At 38.5% G+C, this 25,780-nt stretch overlaps 1 protein-coding gene across 7 annotated transcripts in view; it reads left to right on the top strand.

Annotated features, from left to right (window-relative positions):
* Positions 1-25,780, top strand: part of LOC131691135 (cAMP-dependent protein kinase type II regulatory subunit) — a 348,167-nt gene that overhangs the window by 74,449 nt on the left and 247,938 nt on the right. The window contains exon 3 of one of the 7 annotated variants that reach the window (XM_058977315.1): positions 5,633-5,676. The exons of the other annotated variants lie outside the window; for them this stretch is intronic. The gene's annotated coding sequence lies outside the window, so the exon portion shown is untranslated. The remainder of the gene's footprint in view (positions 1-5,632; positions 5,677-25,780) is intronic. 7 annotated transcript variants of the gene reach the window in all.

Here is a 25,780-nt window from a genome sequence, read left to right as displayed (position 1 = left end):
GACCAATGTTTGGGCCTAGGGGTGGCCCTTGGTGTAGGAAATTTGCAGCTTGCTGTTGGTGGCTGGCTATGTTTACACTTGTCCGCAGACAAATCACACTCTTGGATGGACCACTCAAAACAAACCGCAAACAACTTATGTGGGCTGTATTTTGGAAAACCACTTGCTACTGGATGTGATTAATCAGAATGGAAAGCACTGTTTTACACTTCACACTTTACTCTTTTATTTTCACTCTTCACTTGTACTTCACACTTGTTGAAATAAAACTGATTGCTGCGATGCGCAGAACGCGCGTATTTATATTACACGCCACACGTTCTAGAAACGCGTGGCTCATCCGCGATGCTTGTCGATGCCATGTCACACATCAATTGTTCTTCGTCTCCTTTCCGCATCGGGCGATTGTATATTTGGCTCATTCACGCTTGTTGAGAATGATGCATTGCCGCGCGTATCGCTGCTGCTGCTATTGTTGTTGCTACTGCTGTGTGTGAGATGATCGTGTGCGAAAGGAATATTTGGCGTTCATTCGAGAATGTTCTTGCTAGTTGGAGATGTTGCTCGATAATAATGAAATGGTGTGGACAATTTTATTTGGCAGTGATTAGCGCTGAACAGAGGCGCGAACAATGACTGCTTCCACTGCTCTTCGGCATCCTCCTAACTAGTTACATCGCCTGTTTCACATCATGTATTGCCTGTTCCCGAAGTTGCCGCGCATTCCGAGCAGTTTCTTTCCGTTTACTACCAGAACGTGCGAGGAATTAGAACGAAAACACAAGGATTTCATCTAGCGCTTTCTTCTAGTGAATACGACGTCATTGTCCTAACGGAAACCTGGCTGCGCGAAGACATATTAAACGCTGAACTCTCGTCGAGCTACGTAATATACCGCTGCGATCGCAACTCAATAACCAGTCATCTGCGTCGAGGCGGTGGCGTCCTAATAGCGGTAAAGAACAACCTCGCAGGTTCGTAGCTAAGCTTGTCTGGAATTGAACGCTTGGAGCAAATCGCCGTGCGTATCGTCCTCCCGAATCAATCTGTATATATTAGCTGTGTTCATCTTAGGCCAAATAGTGATCCGGATTTGTATCACGCGCACGCTAATGCCGTTCAAACAATTCTAGACAATGCTGGCAGCATCGACACTATTCTCGTCTTTGGAGACTACAATCTTCCACGCCTTCAGTGGTCGCTCGATAATGATCTAAAATATTACCTACCTATTAATGCTTCTGTGGAACAAGAAATAGCTGTAACGGAGTCTATGGTTGCAGGCGGTCTGTGCCAGATCTGCTCATTAACGAATGTGAACGGGAGGATCCTTGATCTTGCATTCGTAAACAACACGGACATCGTAGAGCTGCTTGAACCTCCGACTGCTATTCTCAAAGTCGATCCTCACCACAAACCGTTTGTGTTGTGATGAGCACATTCAGAACACCCACAGGTGTCCCGCTGGGCCCGCTTATTTTTATTTTGTTTATTAATGATATCTGTAGTCGGATCAAGTCTGGGAAATTGCTATACGTGGAGGATCTCAAAATCTTCTGAACTATCGCTTCTGCACTTGACGCCGTAGTGCTTCAAGCAGATATATGTACTATTCAAGAATGGTGCACGCTTAACGGAATGGAAGTAAACGTTAATAAATGCAAAGTAATTAATTTCGGACGCTTACTTACTCCAGGACGTTATGGCTACTGCCTAAACGGAAGAAAACGTCGACTCGATCCGTGACTTGGGAGTGCTCTTCGATAGGAAGTTGACCTTTTCCGACCATATCACCGCGACAACTGCTAAGGCTTTCGGAATGCTGGGCTTCTTAAAGCGGAACACGGCGGACTTCGATGATTTCTACGCACTAAAAGCACTTCACTGTGCCCTGATCAGAAGTGTTCTGGAGTATGCTGTGCAAGTGTGGGCACCATACCATACCGTTCAAATTGACCGACTAGAACGTATACAAAGATGTTTTGTGCGATTCGCCCTCAGGAAACGTCCATGGAATGATCCAGTTGTGTTGCCTCCTTATGCCGATAGATATGTTACTCGGTCTGCAGACTCTGGTGACTCGCCGTATCTTCCTGCAAAGAGTTTTTGTTTTCGACTTGCTGTCAGGTAATATCTACAGTCCCGATCTTCTCTCGTGTGTTAATTTGTATGCGCCTTCTCGTGTTCTTCGTAACCCCACTCTGTTGTGGATCCCTAGACACCGTACTTCATATGAACAAAATAATCCACTGGAAAGATGTTGCCGCAGCTTTAGCGAAGCTTCTTCGGTTTATGATTTTAAGGTTTCCAAGCATAGATATAAGCTATTAATAAGAAATATATAGTTTTAAAATATGTCTGTACGGTGTATACCGAAGATAAGAAATAAATATTAATAAATGGGAGCAGTCTCTCTCTCTCTTCTAGCATCTGAGCTCGTACACTGAAAATTAAGTATCAGATTCACGGTGCGCACAATCATCTAAAAGCACGTGAATATGCGAATGGGCATACAGTTATCAAATCGAAGTTATACACGCGAAGCCACATACACACGACAAACACGTTAACATACAAATGCTTGAGCCCTTCGCGATCATCCACGCAACCTACACCCGCGATCTCGCAAACATGATAACATCCCGATGATAAGGTGAACGTCTCAGCATTTATAAATTTTCACGCGATCATTGATCGGTCACTTCCGGAAGTCTCTGTTATCTGTACCAGCAGTCTAGGTCCATGCCTTCAATTGGAGCAATTAAAAAAAAAGAAAACTTTCATATCCACTGGACAACATGTTCCATGGCGACTTGACCGGGAACTTTAGTGATATGGGGTAACTCACTCCCTGTCAGAATGTGATCCGTGCACCGGAAACTAAATCTCAGAACGAAGGTCCGCGTGGCCATCCAAGAACACACGCGAATATGTGATTGGCCACAGGGTTACAAAATACAGTTTTGAAGACGCGAAGTTAGGCTTAAATACGTTAACATACGAACGCTTGAGCCCTTCGCGATTGACAACGCACACCTACGTCCGCGATCGCGCAAATTTGATGACCCCGGTAATAAGGTGAACGTTTTAGCACTTACGAAGCTTCAAACGCGGTCTCAAACGGCCTAAAGCAGTGTTTTAGTGGGCGTCATTGCCTGTCCCGTCTGCAATTGTAGTGTGTGATTCCGAGAACCTAGCTCTACAGGTCCAGTAGGACAACTCTCGAAAAAAAATGCGTTACGTTGTTACGGTTATGACCTCTTTTCTCCTCGTTAAGAGAAATAGCACAGTGTAATACATTAGATTGATAGATGAATCGTATTTCGATGACACTATTTCTCATAATTTTTTTGAATTCTGTATCAGCGGATCATCATCCGCAGCCGTTTTTTAAATGGTAACGCAAGTACTGTTTCTTATTGGACGTCTATGTGTGCTTAACAAGTAGGTCACTCAATACTAATGAGTCGAAAATGAAACGTTATAACCCTTACCTTTCTCAAGCCGCACAAATATTTGTCTAATAATTCCGCACGCTTTTTAGAATATTGGATATAGTTTAATCAAACCATTATGGAGACAATTTAATTGCATTTTTTCATGGTACATGCTGTAACTCCAACTTCACAACAGCACTGTTCGCATGGAATAAGAAATAGGCTTTCCGAATGCATTCTATAAATAAACTCAGTATACGACTATGCTGTCTCGTACGCCAAAGGACACCGGATGAAACACAAATACCGTATAGGAAGCAGGATATGACCTACTGAAGTAGAATGCGACGTGTGCTTCCGGCCGTTCGGGTGCCACATAGGCGAATGGAAACGAAGGAACTAGGCGGACTTAAGGAATTTAAGGTGCGGGCACACGATCCCCTCCGTCGTCATTTCGACTTTTGTTCCTTTAAAGAATTTCAGAATTTCGTGAACAATCCCCTATAGAATAATATAAACCCCTATGTGGGGTTTGGGGATTGTATCCGGACCGTCTGTGTATCGGACGAGTCTCATATCCATAATACTACGACACACCTATACCAAGCCTAATATCTGTTCGCTTCATGATTTCAGATACTTTATGGAAACAATGCAAATAAATCAAAGCAAAAATATGTTGAAAACACTTTCATCCTTATCTATGGCGGAGCTAGGTTTACTACCGAACGTACCCCTCTGTCTGCGTTGTATATCGAAAACAATAAACTACAGCCGGGAAACTAATATCGTATGTCCGGACCTTTAACTGTACAGTGCATACTATGTATCACATATTGCTCTGATTTAATGGCAGACAACTAGCCCTTAAAATCCCCTGGCAGTACCCGGGACGGTTCGCCACACGTAATGAACGTTTAAAACTGCAATTGTCGAGTCATTTAATGTGAAAGGTCATTTGATTTGGTCCGGCCATTTGTGATGGGACTTGTGCTGGGCCTGTTTGCTCTTCTCGAATGAGGGGAAAATGGCGCACTATGTGCAATGCGGTCCAGTGTGGCATGTGACATTCCGAATTGAGTGCCATAATTGTTTTCTGTGATTGTTCATGCCAAAACTCATTTTTCGATAATTTATCATTAACAAAGTATGATAACTTCATCAGAAAGGCACAGCAAAATAGTATAAAATGTTTTGTAACAGAACATATTACAAAACTGGCTAGTTATTGTTTAAAATAAGGTAAAATATAATAAAACGTCGCCAAGAAACAAAATTGTATCAAAAATTGATATAGTTTTATCAAAGTTAGAACTGAATGAGTTTTAATTATTTTATTCTAAAAATAAGTATTTATATCTTACTTATTCTGATACTATTATCTAATGACAGTGCAATAATAACATGTAATCAATGTTTATTATTCTATATTTTGCTTCGTTTGTTGCTCATGTATCTGAAAATAATGTTCTGCTCAGGTCGTATATTGTTTACTCTCTTGTATGGGTAACAGAAGTTTATTAATTTTGGAATCATGCTGAAATTCGTGAACAATATTATGATTCAATTGTATTCAGTATAGTAAACTCATTAACAAACAGGTTATTGCGCACGGTTAATGTATCGTATCCTTTATTTGTTCACGAATCATAGCACGGTTTGACGTTCTCTTCGTAATTTAGTTCAAGATATAATTTAACACAAAAATTTTACTAGATCTAGCCTAGGCTCTTAAATAACACTTCTAAGTGATCTAGATTATAAAATTAGATTCTTGGTGATAATTTTATCATGATAAGTAACTGATATGATTACGATAAGTCGATTGATACCTAGTCATTGGTTAGTTACTGAAGCTTCATAGCATAACAAGAAACTCATAATATCCGAAACTGTGACCCGATTTTCGTGAATCAAGTATTTCTGTTACTATTGTTATTTGAAAATCATGAAAATACTAATAGATGGGTGTTTGACGTTATTTTACCCTACATTTCCGTCGTCTCAATACCGAGCAAACAACAACAAATTTGCGGTCGAAAGGAGGCGGCGTTCGAATCGACCATATATTGCTTTTTATGAAATGCCCTGTTCATTGGGATTTTAAAGAAAATCAATAATTGCTACTGAGTTAAAATTCGTTCTGCGATGAGGTGTTTTCAGTTCACTAATGTTTTTTTTTGTTTCTTTTACAGGTAATCAACATCTAGTGAAAAATTTAACAAAACCGTCGGAGAAGGTTAGTTGATGTGTTTTTTTTCTCTCAACATTGCGTCTAGTATGGTAGATGACTTCATCACACGACACGATCATTATGGGAATTGCTATTAGGAATTCATGCAAGCTTAGCTCACTGTGAATGGTTACAGTTTGAGTGCCTGCAAATGAAATGCATATAAAAATACGTTATTGCCTGTATGATAAAGATATTAAAAGACCAATCGCATCAGTTCGCTTGGTGAGCAGTAATCGGCTGATTGTATCGTATGCAGCTTTGAATTCGAAGAAAGATGATGTGTTGGTATGTTACTCCGACGAGACTCGCGGAGAGAACAACGTCATGTGCAGTCAAGCATTAGCTGCCACAAGCATGCATGCCATCGTTTGGTCGTTAGCTGTATGAGAACGAATAATAAAATTAAACAATAAGAAAACATCTATCCATGTGTACAGTGTGTACAGGTAGGTTCTATTTGCTAGGTTACTAGGAAACTTGCCGAGCTCCGGAATTAGTTGGCTATTAGTGCTAAATGGCGATGTTTTTCTATTTTATATCTTTCTTTATAACAGTTTGAGGTCTTTTCAATCACGTAGCGTTATTAAAGCCACGGATGATAACGTGTTCAGCATAGGCATATATAAACTGGATCACTTAGAAATAGGGCATTTAATTTAAGTAATAGCAGCGTTGCCACTGCACAGTGTTTCATAACGCCATTTTCACGATCAAAATTGAATAACTCCTGAACCATTGATTTTGGAGATAAGACTTTTTCGAAAAAGTTTCTACATATGAATAGATGCATCTTTAGATATAATGAATTGAGTGATTATTTCCCCTAAAAGTGAGATAGAAGATGTATTTCCCCAAAAGCTTGTGGTCTTCGGCAAAGTTCTAGAAAATCTTGTTGTGAAGAACTTTGCTGAAGATACTAAAGCACTACATAGCAGCGGTAGTGAGATATGTAGGGTTGCTTGCGATTGACCCCTTAATTATTAAAAAAAAGTCATCTGCAAAGTTGTTCTAAACCATAAAATACACATTTTTCATGAAACCGATGAATCTATAGCTCTGTAAACAAAAATGTTATTGTCAATTTTCGAATATTTTTAGGTCAACTTACATCTTAAGGGAATATCCCTCCCCAAGGTTTAGGGGTTTGACGGTATTGCAAACATCATCAAGCATCAATTGCTTTAAGATGGGTACTGCATTACGCCTCGATAGTGGTGCATCGAGGAGACCGAGAGGGCTTATGCGCCTTTTTTATGTTATATGTCTTTTCATACTCCGCACCAGCGCATACCAACGCTAAACCACTGGTCTATGGGCGGTGGCGTGGCCGACTGGCGGATCGACGTAGATTGACTTTTGCTGTGTGCCATGTTTGCAAATATTGTTCTATTGGTGGTATTCGTGGACGGGCTCACGGAGGGAGTCATTACTCATTGTGTGTCCATTTATCGGTCGACTTCGTCATCGTGCATATACCAATTAAATTAATTTAATAATTAAATTAATTTAATAAAGTAGAATAAGTAGAAACCTATTAGTTGTAGCTTTGTGATAATCGTTGTTTTTCGTACTAGTGTACAACTGTTATGTGCTAGTCGTATGTGTATCTATGTATGTATTCGTCTGAGTATTTGTGACATTTGGGTCAGGGAATGGATGCAGAACTGACGTATATGATAGAATAGTGGCTAATACTTCTGGTGATCAATCTGAGCATTTAGTTCTATTCATTGGGGAAAGTCGGGCTGGATAAATTAGAGTAAAATAAATTTACCGACGTCATCCATTCCCGGCCAGCATAGCATGATGAAAGTCTAACAGCATACAATTGTCGGTAATGATAAATATACAACATTTGCTGCATTTAGACGAGTTTGATTGCATGTTACATGTGTTTTTCTATTCTACTTCATTGGTCTGTTTCTTCTGTGCATCTATTAGTTTGCTTTTCCATTATTTATGTATACCAAAATAGTATTGTTCAATTTATACACTTCTAGTCAAGCTTTTTGCATCTTTTTTTCTTTATTCAGCATGTTATGATTCCTTTTATTAGAATATCTCTGCTATACGCTATCTATACTCATTTAGGTACAAACGCTCGTGGCCTTCGCGATAACACAAAACTGGCCACAAACGCGACCATGCAATTGCAATAATCCACATATACTTACGCCCGCGATTTCGCCTACATGAAAACACCCTGGTAATTAAGTAAACGTGGCCTCTTTAAACTTTCATACGCGGTCTCAAACATTAACCCACCACTCGCGCGATCATGAAACGGTCACGTCCGAAAGTTTTACCAGCCTGGACTAATATCTTCAGTTGAACCAATCAAAAAAGTGACACTCATATTCACTAAACAACACGTTCCATGGTGACATGACCTAGAACTCAAGTGATATGTGGAAACGGACTACTATCTGTATCATACACTAAAAATTAAGCTTCAGATTCACGGTCCGTGCGCGATCAAGCAAAAATACACAATCCGTCATTATAAAATCGAAGTTATACACGCGAAGTCACATACACGTGACAAACACGTTAATATACAAATGCTTGAGCCCTTCGCTATCATCCCCAACATCTACATCGGCGATCTAGTAAACATGATCGCATCCCAGTGATAAAGTGAATGTCTCAGCTCCTATAAATTTTCAAACGCGGTCTCAAGCGTGAACCTAAAAACTCCCGCACTCGCACGATCATGAATCGGTCACTTCAGGATGTTTCTATCCTTGATATCAGCAGACTAGGTCCATGCCTTCAATTGGATCAATTAAAAAAAGAAAGCTCTCATATCCACTGGACACCACGTTCCATGGCGACATGACCGAGGACTCTAGTGATATGGGGTAACTTACTCTCTGTCAGAATGTGAATTGTACACCAAAAACTAACTATCAGAATGAAGGTCCGCGTGACCATCCAAGAACGCACGCGTATATAGAAAATGCCACACGGTTACAAAATCCAGTCTTGTACACGCGAAGTCACATGAACGCGAGCACACGTGACAGTCACGTTAACGTACGAACGCTTAAGCCCTTCGCGATTAACAACGCACACCTACGTTCGCGATCGTGCAAACTTAATAACACCCTGGTAATAAGGAGAACGTTTTAGAGCTCGCGAAGTTTCAACCACGAACCTACAAACGTCCGTTTTCACGCGCTCCTGAATCGGTCACGTCCGGAAACCATTACTCTCTGTCCTAATAAATTAGGTCCATACATTCAGTAGGGCCAAAAAAATAAAGCACATATTCACTAGACAACACGTTCCATGGCGACATCAGCGGGCACTCTAGTGATATAGAAGATCTCACACTATTTTAGCATCTTAGAAGTACATCAAAAAATAAAGTATTAGACTCACGGTCCGTGCGTGATTATCCAAGAACACATGCGAATATGCGAAAGGAATACGGTTATAAAATAGAATTTATACACGCGAAGTTACATACACGTTAGCACACGAGACATACAAACGCACACGCGATCGAAGACGTTAACTACAAATGCTCGAGCTCTTCGCGATGATACACGTGATCGCGAGTCCCTACGCCCGCACATACCTAAACCGTACAATGAATATCACATTCAGAATCACGGCCCGCTACAATTGGCCTAATGCAGTGTTTTATTGGGCGACATTGCCTGTCTCGTCTGCAAATTGTAGTATGTGATTCTGACGGGGAGCCCTTCCGAGAATCTAGCTCTATAGCTCCAGTAGGACAACTCTCGAAAAAAAACTTACACCTTAAGGGAATATATACAAAGTTGTGGCGAAAAAATGAGCTAAGTTCGTGATTTTTTTGAAGCGCTTTGTGCAAATTTCATTTGAAAAAGCGAAAGACAGTTTGTTGATAGCATATATAGATAGAAAAAAACAAGTTGAATTTAAAAAATTATTCAAGAAGTTATGGTCCATCCTCCGAAGCATGGTTTTGCAGAGATTGTTAGAAAAACTTTTTTAGCGATAAGTTTTCCATCATTTTATTGCCAAAATATAAAAAATGGTTTTTTTGCAAGTTGAATAAGGTTTTGTTTTTGTGAAAAATAATACCACTTTTTTCACTGTATATTTTTTCGTACAGAAGTGTTCATTCTCTGTAACTCCTTGTCAGATAGTTTTCGAGATATTTTAAATTTTGTTTTAACAACACAATTATTTTATTTTATTACAACCTTTTTATAAGTTTTTCACATTTTTTCATCAACAACAATAGGTTTTTCAGAAGGCCCATAACATTTCCTGTAGCTTTTTCTTTGACATCAAGGCGATATTCTAATTCCAAATATCTCGAAAACTATTGCATTTTGTTATTGTGAAAAATAACACAACATTTTTTTCAGCGTATATTTTTTTCGCACAGAAGTATTCATTCTCTGTAACTCGTTCTCAGATAGTTTTGCTGTATAAAATACAGAAATCGACCAAAATTTTTTTCAAATTAATGCGCGGAAACGTCTATGCCCTTTTGAAAAATTGCTCTTGAGTCAAAGTGATCTTATTGATTGCGGAAAATGTTTAGTCTTCCATGGCGGTGAAATATTCAATGTTTCATCGGAATCTAAGATGGTCTTTCCAAAAGTTCGTCTGCATTGCCCGAGGGCTAGGTACGCTTTCTCGATTCTGAACTCAATGTGAGCAGATCCGTTGAGTTTGGAATCCAATATAACTCCAACGTACTTCAATGCTTTTGGAGAGAAAGAACTTAAGCTGATAGGCTTAAGGTGAAGCGATGCCAAAATCACAATAAATGTTCGGTTATGTTCGGCTATGTTCGGGTTACGTGCAACATCTGTGTGCGGTTAGAAAGTACTATACCGATATGAGATGGCACGCACACAAGCGTATCGTTCAGCAATCAGCTGACTGATTTTTGCACCACGTGTTTCATTAGTTTTGAAAAATAAAAAAGTACAAATTTCCCAAACGAATCAAAATTCCGTGAAGAGAATCTATTCATCAGCTTGTGCTAACATGCCTGCATACAGTAATACAATTTCTAAGCAATCTGATATAAGACATTCAAGTTACAAAAGATTTTGTCTTGCGCGCCTATGCAATGTTTTGATTTTGACGATGAAATAAAAAGAAGAAGCAGAAACGACGGCTGCCATTTTAGCTGCCACCTTGTGGCTCTATTCAGCACGTCCTTAAAACTTTTAAACTAAAATGGTTTCCAGACATTGACTATACAAAAAGAGAACGGAAAAAATTTATGCACTGTTTCCTCCAAAATTCATCAGCGTTAACTCGGGAACTGGTAAAACTGCTGAATTATATACAGTTTGAAAGTAAACTGTAAATTTCCTTTGAATAAGATGTAACAAAAAGCATCCACCTATTATAACGGACTCTTACATGCGATATGAAAATTACATACCCATTGCGACATTAGAAATAAATGGCAATCCGCAATGCGGGGACATGAACGAACGGTCGGCTTATTTAGCACGCCTATTCACTAACTGGGCCATACCAACACACAGTTACTTAGTCAAAATGTGTCATACATAAACTTCACCACGATGTGAAGTTGTTTATGTCAACTGCAATATTAATATTTTTCAGTGTGTTCTAAAAGTACTGAAGTTCAAGTTTTTAAAAAATACAAGAAAACTCGCACGTTTGCCCGCAAATTGCAAATCAATCGCCGAAATAGAGCCGTATACGGTCAACTATTGTTGGAAGGGGCTGGGCATAGGGTAAATTGATTTCCTTGTACGCAGCTCACCTGGTTTCGATTCCTAGTCCCCACATAGGGTTAGAGATTTTTCCACAGAGATTTATCAAACCTGTAAAAAGAGGCGAATGACCCTAAGTTTAAAACCTCTATAATCAAAAAAAAACTACTGTTAAGTAAAGGTCATTCGGAAAATCACACTGATCTCCACATCTGGGATCATTATTTGACAAAAAATTAATGCTAGTTGCAGTACTGTACGGCGAATCCGTCTTTGAGAACGCTTCAAATGATACCAAGCAAGTACACAACTCAACCAAAGTCTCAAACAACAAATGTTGGACAAAACCTAGATGCAAATACTGTACGGTCGAGGGTGGAATTAACTAGATGAAAGTGTCTCGATCGATATTGAAATCTATGCGAAAATTAATTAAAAAATACCGGGATTCCAGTTGGTTTTCGCGGATAAATTCTAAAAAAAAAACATAATTTGGTAAGGGATCTGTTCCTGTGGTAAGAAAACCAGCATTTTTGTGACGGATATGACTGTGAATTTGCAAGTATTCCAATGTATTCGCTTCGCAAAACAACATGAAACACTTTGTCGAATATAATAACGTTTTATATAACACTCGAGCATATATAGACGATAACACTATTGAAATAAGACTACGTGACCTGACACGGCGTACTACTGCTAGCGTTAACAAATAACACATAACAAAATATGGAGAAGTGGATATCGTTAAGGATGATGTTTGGAGGAACATCATTTTAATCATCAGATTCTATGGTTGAATATTTTCGTTTTTTTCTCATGTAGCTTTCAAATGGTTTACAATATCGCCTTGTTGTCAAAAGGAAATTCATAAAAAAAATTATGGGCCTTTTGAAAAATTTATTCTTGTTAATGAAGAAACACGAATAAGTTAGGGTTTCTATGCCTATAATAGACCCTTTGCGTATTATGGACCCCCTGACGCTTTTTTGTCAATTATTCCTCATTAATAACTGTTTTTAACGTATACTGTTGGTTACAGGACACCTTAAAAAATTAGACAGAAATTAGAATGTGTTTTTTCACCATAATTCATTTCAAAATTGATATTTGCACTCAATTTCAATCCAGTGCAGCATGACACAGGGTTTGTAAGTAATTGTTTTACTACTATAAAAAGAATACTTCGCTCTGATGTAAATAAACTACGCATGAAAAAGATATTGTTTTACTGGTTAATACCTAACACTAACACAATCTTTTGCGATGTAGATCTAACAAACTAAGATAATTTAAAATTTATATTGAAATTCTGGGGGTCCATTATGGGAACAAGTGAAACTAGGTATCTGCGCATTATGGACCCCTGACACATTAATATAACTAGAAACTTGTAATATCAACTAATAGAATTAAAAAGAGTTATCAACATTCTGAGGATTCAGTATAAGATTGATTGAAACCATCGAATTGTAAATTTTGCAGCTTCTCAGTATTGGATCAACAAATCGCAGAGTATATGGAAAAACTGGCCTGAAGGAACAAGAAAAGGTCCACGCTTCCCACCATAGAAGAAAATAAAATAGTGACATGGATAGCCCGAAAAGATTACCTAATAACCACGAAAAATTAAATTCTGGAGTAATACTTTAGCAAGTTCGTCGTGCACAGGTTTGCAGAATGATTGCAACTTATTCACTAATATCCTTCTATTGAAAAGTAATATAATAAATATACTGATTTAGAAAAAAAGATGGTGCTAAACGTTCAAGAAGCTATACTAAAATTTGATTATACGGAATACTAAAATAAATACCGTAAAATGAAGCATTGATTACTGTTTCGAATAACTCGAAATCGCAATCAACGAGCTGTAATTAATTTCATTTTTAAAATAAGATAATATAGTTCGAAATCTTGTATACATTGCATATATCCAGGCAATTTCATGTTCATTATTGTTATGTCCCAAAATAAAGCAAAACTAAAGATACAAAGTACTTTTATCGAACTTTTTCTGGAAAATAGTAGAAATTAAATAGTTGGGGATTAAATCATGTAAATCATGGGCCCTGTCAGCTAAAATACTTACGGTTTCTTCATAACGCTTCAGATATAGCTATACATGAATGTAGAAGCAATTGTATGAACTGATCAAAATGATGCACGAAATTGTGTCGTTTTTAATTTGTATTTGGTATCTTTAAATATTATTAAATGACAAAATATTCGTTGCCTTTAGACGCTGAACATGTTTAGAGCCGACTCGTTAATATTGCAAATGCTAGTGGAGTAACACTGTATTGTTGATGGATTGTCATAATTCGACCACCAATCAATTCAGACAATTGCCAATTACAATTTTCGCAAACTTGTGTAAGACTTTCTATAATGCAGACCTCATCACTTTACTCATAAGCGTCATAAAAATCACATCGCTTGATATAAAGTCATGTTTTCCTTTGAAATCAGCATCAGATCAATTAAAAATTTAATTCATTAGTCAAAGGTTTCGAGTGCCATTGAAATATTTAATGAAAGGAAAGAATAACAAGATTTTGTTATTTTTCATATTTTATATTTTTCTTAAATTGCTGTGCTAAAATGACTCTTGATATTACCAGAAAACTGAAAAAATACAATTTTATGTATTATTGTTGGATATGCGTATAATGGACCCGGGTCCATAATGCGCATATTCGACCCTGGGTCCATAATAGGAAAACGGGTCCATTATAGGGATATGGATATCAGTTCGAAATATCGAATTTTACTTAAGGAATCAAGTTGAAATGCTTTAAATTTGCATTATATTGTTTGAAAGATTTGGTATCATCAATTGATAGAATATTACATTAAAAGTACAACTGGATTTATCCAAATTCTTTGAAATTGTTAGCACCGTCTACTGAGGGGTCCATTACTAGCACATTAACCCTATAAAAAGTTTGTAGTAAAACAAAATAATTGAGTTATTAGAATAAAATTTAAAATATCTCTAGGTGACTATCTATAATACTTCTATATTTCAGAAAACTTTTGTTAAGAGCGTTTTGATTTTTTTATGGCGTTTAGAATCATATTCAAAAAGAATTTTAATGGCGTTTAGAATCATATTTTTGATTGCAAATAGTATGAATTATACAAATATGTAAAAAGTTGTAAATTTACACGAATATATGCAGAGGTCTCTCATGTTGCGTGAATTAGATACACGGTAGAGAACATCGTTGACGACTGTCATTTCGACTGTTACTGTAGAACAGCTATATTAGTTACAGCGTCATTGTATTTATTATTTATTTATTGGGCTTTAACCTCATATGGTCATTCGCCGACGAGTTTCGTGTTGGTATTACGATATTTTCGTTTTTGAAAAAATACGGACATCATAATGAAACATACGCTTGGGGACACGACAGACCAGCCGTTCAGAGACACTATAGGTAGCTACTATAATGTAAATTTTAATTATTTTGACAGAAAAATTGTTCGTAGTTTCGTGCGAAAAGCGCCAAAACGAAGTGAAGAGGACATAAAGAACATAATTGAATCTGTTCAAGATGGCGCCGTTAGAAAGGAAAGTTCTCGTGTCATCAATGAAAGCGCCTTAGATATTACGCGTAAGTTAACAATTGAGTGACAAGAAAAAAACGACCCCTATCGGCCCACCCCTGAGTCGATTCCTAGTCCCACCAGGAGTATTTGCTCCAAATTTGAAGTCTAGCTACCGGACCAACGTGCCTGAAGTTTGTATGGGATTTTTCGACAATTTACATGGAGAAAACCCACTAGCTCACATTTTCGCCGCTAGGTGTCACTATATGCATCGTATTATCACTGTAAGTGATAATAAGAAAAATAATTTAATTGTCTACAACTTTTTCGAAGACTGCTAGTCAATCCAGCTTTGTTGAAAGAGTTATTAAACTTTTAACGAAGTGATGTCTGAGTCAGTTTTGCATGGGGCCTAGCAGTGCAATAGAAAATAGAAAATAAAAATGCAAAAATCAGCGTAAATGAGAACGATTTTTTTCTATTTCAAAATTAAATTAAATTAAGTGAATAAATTATTCAAAACGATTACATAATACTAACTGTTACTTAAGTAGTAAAACAACCAGTATTTAAACTGGTATTGTCACGAGTCAACCGTACACTGGGGTACAAATGTACCTCACGCCCACTTTGACTCTTACTTCCACGAAGGCCAAACTGGCTTTAACCCCTTTTTCTACTCTTACTATGAACTCTAAGGTTAGGGTCCCAGGCCGGTAAATGCCGAATTCTTGTCAACGTTCTAGGGTTAAGCATTATAAACGGTAGATACTTTTCAGTGAAAACAATTGATGCTTCTATCTATTCTATACTAATCTCTCTATTTTTGCGAGCGTCTGTCGACTTTATTGAGAGTTTTGACATAAAATGTGATAACTGTGTGTTGATAACAAAATATATATTGCATGTTACAATTGTGCATAGAAAATTCTTCCATAAAATGACGTATCAATAGTTTTTTTGCTCATTTATCTGGTATTCTGCAGTCTAGAAACAATTCTCGAAATACTTATCGAGGAAAATTGTGCTCTGGCGGTTCAGAGGGCATGGCGTTGGTGTCGTAAGATACTTGTAAGATATCTTCGAGGCCCAATCGGTAGGATTTTTAGTGGTTAGTAGGATCGTAGCATTAGCCCTGCACTTGTCCTATACACTAAGAATCGAAGTCTGCCGAAACATTAGATCATGTTCCGCAACGGAGTATTGTACCAAAGCTTTGCTTTTACCAGAAAAAAAGATATTTATAGTTTCTATTATTAAGTAGTAAGATAAAAGTCTGCGTTCATACAGATTGCACTTAATTTGAAAAACCAACAAAATAAAATTGTAGTGCAGAATGTGGCTAACAAATTTGCCGAGAACAGCAACTCACTCCAGCGTTGATCGTTTGAAATCATATGAGACAAAATTTCTCAGAGGTAAAATTACAATTTCGTTACACGATCCAATTTTTGGTAGTATTGTAAACTCAAATCCAGATGGGACTCGCGAAAAAAATTGAGCATTATATTTGAAATTTTTAGCCCGTTTATTTTTTAAAAATTACTACGGGCGACCTAATTGATCAATTTCAACGAACTAACCTGTAATAAAATTGTCGTTAGACACAGATTGTTCGTTATTTTTCCGATCTCAAAAGTTACTATTTTGTATATTTTTTAAACAATTGTGTATAACAAAAGGGAATAACAAGGTATTCTAGACCTCTTTTTTGGTCGAAAAAAATACCACATATGTTACTTTTAATACCCAACAGCATGCCGCTGAGTGTAAAATGGCCCGCCGTTTGTAACTAAATTATTACACGCCGAATGTCACCGCGCACGTATTTCAAACAACGGATGGAAGGTCTAAACAGTTTGCGTTGTCGTGACACCGCGTGGATTAATACGTCTGTTGCAGCTTGTCGCATTATCAAACGACAATGAATGGAAGCGTGGTAAATATTTATTCAACCTATAACTTTCAATTGAAATCGGTGACATATCTGTACATATTTATACATCAATCGATTGCAATGAATGCAGGCTAAATTTTAGGGAAGAAAATGTTTATGTCCAACGTGGCGTTTTTGCTTATATATAAACGTATAAACGTGACTACAATATTGTACAACAAATTTCGTTCTACTCTTTGCATTAATTTGGACTATTATAAGCTTCCTTTCAGACACCAACAAGCGTCCAAAATTTTCTTACCAACACGAAAAAAGGAAAAACTCATTCGAACTCGTGTACCTTGCTATATTGATGCCGATGAACGACCGCCAGCGGTGACGGCGATGGCGTCGGTCGGTCGTCCGTCTACGAACGCCACGAGGTGCAGTGCATCGTGCCCACCTTGGGGTTCGTATCAATTTTGAATGAACTCCCCTGCGCGGAAGAACTCAGACAGGATGGAACACAGCAGGATTGCTTTGATTTCTACCGTTAGTACTGTTAGTCGATTCATTAGCCCATTAGCGACCGTTGGTGCTATGCAGATAAAGGTTTCTTTTTTGATTGATACTTTTTCAATCACCTAAAACACTTGGTTAGCACGATATTCAAACGTCACGAATGTCAGATCTATATGAGATATAAAGTATGCTTCATCTACGTTAGTTAGTTCAAGTACATTTATTTGAAGCTAAATATAATTAGTAGACTATGTTCTACATTATAAATTTCCAATGCGACTGGTCATCAATCACTGATGTTTGTAATTAAGAATTTTATGCCATCACATGCAGGCATCTAAGGGGTTATTGACGCACGTGGTTAGTCTTTGTTTTAGATCCATATGGTGGTTTGGAACCGCGCCAGCCAGAAACACGACGAATCGCAATCGTCCCATTTATGCTACGGGATTCATTTGGAATATTTATTACACATCAGTGGCAATCCACTAGGGGCTAATTAAAGTGATGTTATTATCGGTAAATGTCACTAATGCGGTCGTTGTGGCTGATTAATATGTTTGAAAGAACCTTCCTGTGTTGATTTTCTGCAGCTATATGGGTGATATGAAATTTTAGATTTAAAAATGAATTTAGATATACTCTTATCTTTGCCTTAATTCATCACACTACATATATATTCCATACTGGATCAAAAAAACTTTTTTGGTTATATTTATCCTCTACTCACAATCGGTACAATGTTACACATATGGTAGGTACTGTCGTCAAATGTTTCGCGTGTCAATTATCCATTATCGCGTTTTTTCTAGAAGTAATTTTCTCTTACCTGTGCCTAGTACCAATATCAGATACGGGTGGGACGGATACGGTTGGCACACATCCCTATGAATTGCGTTTACTCGCTGGAAAACCGAGAATTCTTTTGGATTTAGGTTTACCTGGAAAACCCGGCAATCCTCAGGGAATTGTTGTCGACCATTGTAATATATTTAGTGTTGGATTCACCTGAAATCCGGGCACATAAAACAAGGTGTTTGTCGGGATTTATTTGACGGAATAGTAATGTTATTTTGTTAAAACAAAGGAATTTTATTGTACCATCATAAAAATAAATTACAACATTACTCGGAAGGCGTTTGGATAAATTTACGAAGTTTCCGCCATGGTTTGCCGTATGCTGAGCCAGTGAACCTCAGTGGCTATTGTTTTCAACATCGTACCATTTGAGCAGCGTCCTGGTTCGTATTTCTAGTTTTCTTTAATTTCCGCTTGATAATTGCTCAACAATTTTCGATTAGGCAGAATTGCGATATCCTTGTCGACGAAATTTACCTCGCGGTGGCATCTCCGGGCTGTAGTGGCAGCTTACCAAATCTGGAGAGCCCATCACTGGACTTCTGCGATTCTTGATGAATGGTAGTAACCATCTCCGGGCATTCTTTTGCTTGCACAGCAACAGAGTGATTTCTTCGGCGAATTTAAGTTTGCATTCGCCTGGAAATTGATAATTTGGCAAGGAGTTTTCAGATGCGGACACAAAATCAAAAATTTGATGATGAAATGATTGGTTTTTTGATCGCAGCTGAGAATTATTTGCAAGATCATCAATTCAAGGTCGACGCTATCAGCGATATAGTACTTGATGTTACTGTGGTACGGCCAGATAAAACCTTTGTCCGGAAACTTGCCTGAAATCCATCTTCACATAGGATTTGCGTCCAGGAGAAGGCAACTTCTTCTTCTGACCACTAGATTCAGTTTCACCAGCTTTCAAATGAAATTTATGAAGATATGCATAAATCAATATTCAGCAGAGATACGAGCAGTTGAGAAAATGCACGTACTTTGTTTTTGATGATGTTTATCTTCACACATTCATATTATCCATTAAAGTCGAATATTTTGCTGAGATACTTAGCGATTTTCTTGACCAGGGAATATAGAAACACACAGTATTGAATTGAATTAAATTGGAGTGGTTGCAATTTGCGATTTTGCATAATGTGGCGGTGGAATGAATTGTACGCTTTATATTTATAGGTACGAGTAATTTTGATGTTTCTAAAATGCTGATAGCTCTCTGATAGCGTTTGAGTATAGCAATGTTTGCCAATCTGTCTAAAGTTTAGCATCACTGACAGAGAATAGCCTTCGTGTTAGGGGCTCCAATTTAACATAAGAAAACCGCACAACTTGAAGTATGAACTAACTTATAAACAGGCTCACACTTTTTGTGCTACACCTCATTGTAAACATGGAGAAAGACGAAACAAGCTACAATTCAGATTAGGTTAAATCGGAAGAATAGTGTTGACAAATTTTTTAACTACTTCGCATACTCCTATACGAGCAGGAAAGAACAAAAAAGAAACTTTTTTTCTTCTCTTTTGTGTGTGGCAGTAGCACATATGAAAGCCACACACAACGAAGTGAAGGGGAATAAAACAAAAGAGAAAAGTGGTGCTTTAAAAAAGAGCTTTTCTTGTACCTATCTTGTATGTTGTTGGCTACAGCGTCATTTCGCCACTGCCGTGCGTATACTAAATCTCTATCTTTATACGTCTTTGGCGGCGTCCTTCGAGTTCCCCGCACGTTCAGAGATCTCAGGTCCTCTTCCACTGCGTATAGCCAACGTGTTCGTGTCCTCCCACGATGTTGGCGTCCTCTTCCTGGCTCCCTGCTGAATATTGTTTTCGCACAATTCTTTCTTCCGACATTCGTACCACATGCCGAGCTCATTGCAGTCTGCCGTATTTTATCTGTTTAACAATATCCGCAGTTTTGTATACTTGGCACAACACATGATTCATGCGTCTGCGCCACACTCCATTTTCGCATATCTCGCCAAATATTGTTCGCAGAACATTACGCTCGAAGACTCCGAATACTCTCCTATTTGCCTCCCTCGACTTTCACGCCTCGTGGATATAAAGAGCGACAGGGAAGATCAGTGTCTTGTATAACGCGAAGTTGATGACTAAGCTATCCTCACTGTCGCCCTCTTCCACTGCTCTACGATCGATTCCAATTACATCAATATCGTCCGCAAAACCAAGGAGCACATGCGACCTTGTGATGCTTGTTCCGTTCCTTTGCACGCTTTTCTTCTTCTTATCTTTATTTTCTCTAAGGTGGGTGCCATCCCTGTTTATAAATACATAATGAAGTTCAAAGAATTCTTTGGTGGCCTAGACAATTCAGAGAGAGAGAGAGAGAGAGAGAGAGAGAGAGATTACATCAAGTCGAATAGTAAATACGTGCTCAACCATCAATACTCCGCTTCTCATTCCTAACCAAGACTCTCTTCACCCTCAAACAACGATGCGCAATTGTGGGGCTAGATTACCACTATACTGCTAACTGCGGATAACATTATGCAGGTCCAGAAGTGCAGTGCAAAGATTACTGCTGAAATAAAAATTTGACAGATATTTCCTGCTTCCTTTCCTTTAAAGAGTATAAATCTCCATCGAAAAAAAATTAAAAAGAATTGAATTCCCGAAATCAGTTAACGTAAATTCTCTGGATTGCAATCCCGGGCGGGATACCCGAAAAATAAGTTCTCGGGATGGAAGCTTCACTCTGGAATTCCTCAGAGAAGTCATCTAGTTGGTCCATCCATATTTTTACTCCTTATAACTTGAACCTCTCGATAAAATCCAAATCTATCGTTCACTGCTGACTATTCCTCTTCATCAAAAGACCCAACGGCATTGTATTCTTGCAGCCTCAGTTGGATATCTTCTCAAATTGGTGCAAAATTAACACGAAAGGATTTCTAAATTTTCTAAAAATTGCAAACACTCAATAGTCAAGTTCGACATAATGTTCCGCAGACTCTGGACCAGACACGTAGCCAGAGGAGTGGCTAGGACTCCCCCTTTCCGAAATTTTTCAAAACTAAAATTTCTATCTTGTCCGATTTGAACTTGAACAAATTGATGAGGGAATGTTGAAGAAGATTGCTATTTAAAACCATCAAAGACACCGGTCACGATACCTACTAAGTATTCTGAGTGTGACAAAAACAGTTTCCTTCATATTGTGTGCCTCGACGGAAGAACAAAAGAAACTGTTACTTTCATTCATGCTGTGGTGATCTGTTGAAATGAGTGAATCGCAGAAGCAAAAGCTCCAGTCAAATACGGAGACTATTGAATTCCGGCCTTTTCGCAAAAGCCGCATAAGGTATTCGTGATGCGAAACATTAGCTATAGGTGAAAATGGAGGTTATGCTTACGGAAGTCACCTTTATTGAGTTCTATCATGTCAGGCATTCAGTGCTGATGCCTTTCAACAAATTAACCCACTCGTAACCAGTCATTTTGAACAATAACTTGTAACACCTAGTTGATTCTCATATATATGGACGATGAGAAAATCGATGTTCGGCTGCAAGATCTGATACCACTTACTGGCCCTGTGGCCATTAAAAGGTTCACATCACGTTTGGTAGGAATGGAATTCATTATAAAGGTCCCATCTAGAAAGTAATTCGCCATATGGTGATTTTGTGGTGGGAATCTAGGTGGACCGACTCATTTCTTCCTACCTGACCACTGCTATCTGCACGCACAAAACATAATGTGATAGTATTAATACACACATTACAACTTTGCACATCCATAGTATCTAATACCATTACCTGAACCACAAACAATTGCTAAAAGTGTGGTTGCTGTTCAGGTAATATTGACGGCAAATGTTGCGTCAAGTATATCAAAATTAACAACCAGAACCGTCATTGAGGAAGTTTACACTCGTGACCCGTAAGGGCGAGAAACAGCCTTGTAAGCAGTTCTTCACGCACTAGTCGCTCGTACGATATCTGTTGGATAACCATTAACGTTTTATTATTTTTATTATTTACACCAGCGGTTCTCAACCTTTATCGTCCCGCGGACCCCTCCGTAATGACTAAGGGTTGTTGCAGACCCTGTGACCTGTGATTTCTTAGGTCACAATATCGTCGCTTTGGTCACTGAGCCCAGCTTGTATATATTTGTAAATATTGTTATTTTTTTGTCGTATAAATAAATAACAGTGTACGGTCTATCTCGTGTATTTGACGACGCCTGTTCTTTGTTTATACTTTGAAATTATTGTTCGTAAATGTCTAAGTAGAATTTAAACGTCAAACCATTACTACTCCTTGCTTGCATGTTTGAGTCGCGTTTAAGTTCTGCTTAATAGCCCAGGTTAGTGTCAAACGTAGGTTTTGTTATTTATTTGTTCAGAGATTTATTTATTTTTGTCTATTTATTTATTTATTTATTTTTATATCTATTTATTTACATACTTATTTATTCATATATTTATTTCTTTGCTTATTTATTTATTTTTGTTTGTTATTTATTTTGCTTGTTTATTATTCATTTTGTTATTATATTTTTTTGTTATAATTGTTCAATATTTAAATAAATAATCAAGGAAACAAGTACCGCACATTAAATATTCTTGATAGCTTTTGTACTAAAAATATTAAGTGACACCAACCAAAACGATAAAATTTTTGTAAATGTCAACCGTCATCGTCTTGTCATCTCATCATCACCGTCATCAAATGCGGGGTGGGATGCGAGGAGGCGCGGTGGGTATATTTTGGAAAACGGACAGGGCAAGGATAAAATCTACCGCGAAAAAGTAATGTGGTCTCTAATAGTTCATCGGTCCGGAGGAGTTAAGACCAGCAGCAGCGATTGTCACCGACATTAAGTGACCGCACGTTTCCAACGTAAAAAAGTGTAGTGTTATAAGCAGATCCGTGGGATCTTGTTTTCGCCGTACAGAACCACCACACGAACGTTAAGGTTCTGTCCGGTCAGTCGAGTGGGATCAGTGTGGTTACCGGTTTCCGTGTAGTGAACGTACTAGTACGACGCGAGTGCAAGAACGGTCTGTGATTGGCAAGTCATTTACGCCATTGTAGATGCCAGTACCCAAGTTACCGGAGCGTAGGCTCTACTAGACCGTTGTAAATCCCACTCGACTTAGTGTTAGACACTCATGTTGAAGATAAAGTGCGCATTGTACCACTCTCCGGGCCCAATAGTGAAACGCAGGCCTCCGCTACAAATAGGCCGAGTTGCTGCTTCGTCTGGAGTCCCCCGTCGCCATCGTCCGTCTGTTCCTGCACCACCATCGAGGCCCATCCCGCATCCAGCCTGAAGAAAGTCGACCAACGATCATCACGGCCGCAACGGTATCGCCAGGAGAAGGTTTTGGTGAATAAAAGTGCGCAAGTAAAAATTCAAAAAAATATTTTTTGTTTCTTTTTCAAAAGAATAATTAATAATAAATTACAAGTGTAAGGTCTCTATATACAAGTTGTGTCGTCCATTTTGTTTACAGTGCATTCCTTTAGGTACTTGTTTCCGCCGAAAATTAATTACGATTCGCTCAGTGACCACAGTGTGGGAAGAAAAGTCCACCCCAGTGTGAATTTCTCCAGGAGACAACTGTGAAACGACCCTAATAGCTGGTGAGTACAGTGTGGCCCCACCACCACAATAAGAACGTTACGAAACCAATATGTAACAACCCTCGCGGCTTAATATCATTTTTTGTACTATCCAAATATTATTTTCAGTCTGTTACAAAAAAATGTCCTTCCGAGATTAATAAAAAAGAAGTAAATCGTGGACCTCTGGAAACTACTTAGCCGCTCCCTTGGGGTCGGCGGACCTCAGGTTGAGAATCGCTGATTTATACCAAGGAAATATATAAAAGACCTACGGTTCCGTTTAGCTAACCCATTGAACCGAATAAAATAAAATAATTATATAAAAAAGTAAGTTTTATAGAAAACTGAGCACAAAAACTCTCCAAAAATGAGACTTGTAATTACCACGTTTAACAAAACTGAGATATTATGCTAGATATTGGCCAGAATAAAGTAAGTTATTTAAAGTTTTTAAGTTATACGTGAATTGTATTTCTGTTTAGTGCACTGTACGCTTTGTATAAACATCAGGCATCTCACCCAAACGTGATTGGCAAAAAACATATCAATTTGATGATACAGAGGAGAAAAAAGTTTTAATTTTCACGCCATTTTAATGCAACAGTATTTCTATAGGCACTCAATTTCATTTTTATGCGAGAATGCGTTCCGTGCTAAAACACTGTAAATGCGGAAAAACTTTGATATATTTAACAATCGAACAATTGAGTCTATTTTCTGACCTCGTACAAAGCAGAAGCAAAAAAAATCGCTACGCTAAGCAGGCTATAGGCACTCAAGCCAGCTTTTGTTCTATATCAGTGCACAAACAAATTGTATCGTTGTCCCCGGTTGCGGAGTGAAATGAGTTTTCCAAATAAAACAAAAGTGCCCGTGCTACGGGATAACACGATTTCGATTGCCGTTAACAAAACTCGTGTTAGACCCACAGCTCAGGAAGTGGAACAATTAGTTAAAGTCCATACGTCTCCCAACCTTTGAACGGAACGGATCGTTATATTTCACAGTGGTGTTCGTTGTGTAAATTTCAGTGATTGAAGGTCATCCTTTGTTCGTTCGTTAGCTGCCATTCTGCTGGTGCCGGCAGTAAATCCAGTACATTGTTTTCGCTGGTGCGGAACAATCGACGTTGTTTGCAGATAAGTTTTGCTTTATTTTTTTTTCCTCGTTTGCTTTCTTTCCTTTTCCCTACTTTTACTCTACCTTGTAATCAAATAATAAGACACATTCCCGTTTATATAACGCTCTGCCCTCGTGCTTAAATGGCCGAGGGCGAAATACCATCTGATGTAATCATGGAAGTCCCTGATCCCCCTAATACTCGCATTGCTCCCCGTATAAAGCAGTACCCGGAAGGTTCCTCTGGGCCATGGGTGGTATATTTTCGGACCGGAGAGAAACCGGTTAATATATTAAAACTTTCTCGAGATCTGACTGCTAATTACCCGGCCGTAACTCAGATAACACGTGTTCGGGCAAACAAGATACGTGTTCTAGTGAATGATCTCGGCCAGGCAAACGCGATTGCTTGCTGTGAGCGCTTTACGCGGGAATTTAAAGCATACGTGCCTTGTGTGGCCTATGAAATCGATGGGGTAGTGTCCGAACCGGGCCTGAAATGCGAAGAACTGTTGGAGCACGGGGTTGGCTGCTTTAAGGACCCCTCTCTTGAACAGATTAAGATCTTAGAATGCAAACAATTGTATACCGCAAACACCGAGGGAGGTAAGACTACCTACTCTCTATCAGGCTCGCTTCGGGTGACATTCGCCGGGTCCTCTCTTCCCAACTACATCCTCCTTGACAGGGTTCGCCTACCAGTTCGCCTGTTTGTACCGCGGGTCATGAGCTGCAGCAATTGCAAGCAGTTGGGCCACACAGCCACATATTGTGGAAATAAGAAACGATGCGGCAAATGCGAAGGAGAGCATGAGGATGACTCTTGTGACAAAGAAACTGAAAAGTGTATTTGCTGCGGGGGCC

This window comes from Topomyia yanbarensis, chromosome 3 (assembly GCF_030247195.1).
Source record: "Topomyia yanbarensis strain Yona2022 chromosome 3, ASM3024719v1, whole genome shotgun sequence".
Classification (NCBI taxonomy): Eukaryota; Metazoa; Arthropoda; class Insecta; order Diptera; family Culicidae; genus Topomyia; species Topomyia yanbarensis.
This window is presented reverse-complemented; position numbering and strand designations above follow the sequence as displayed.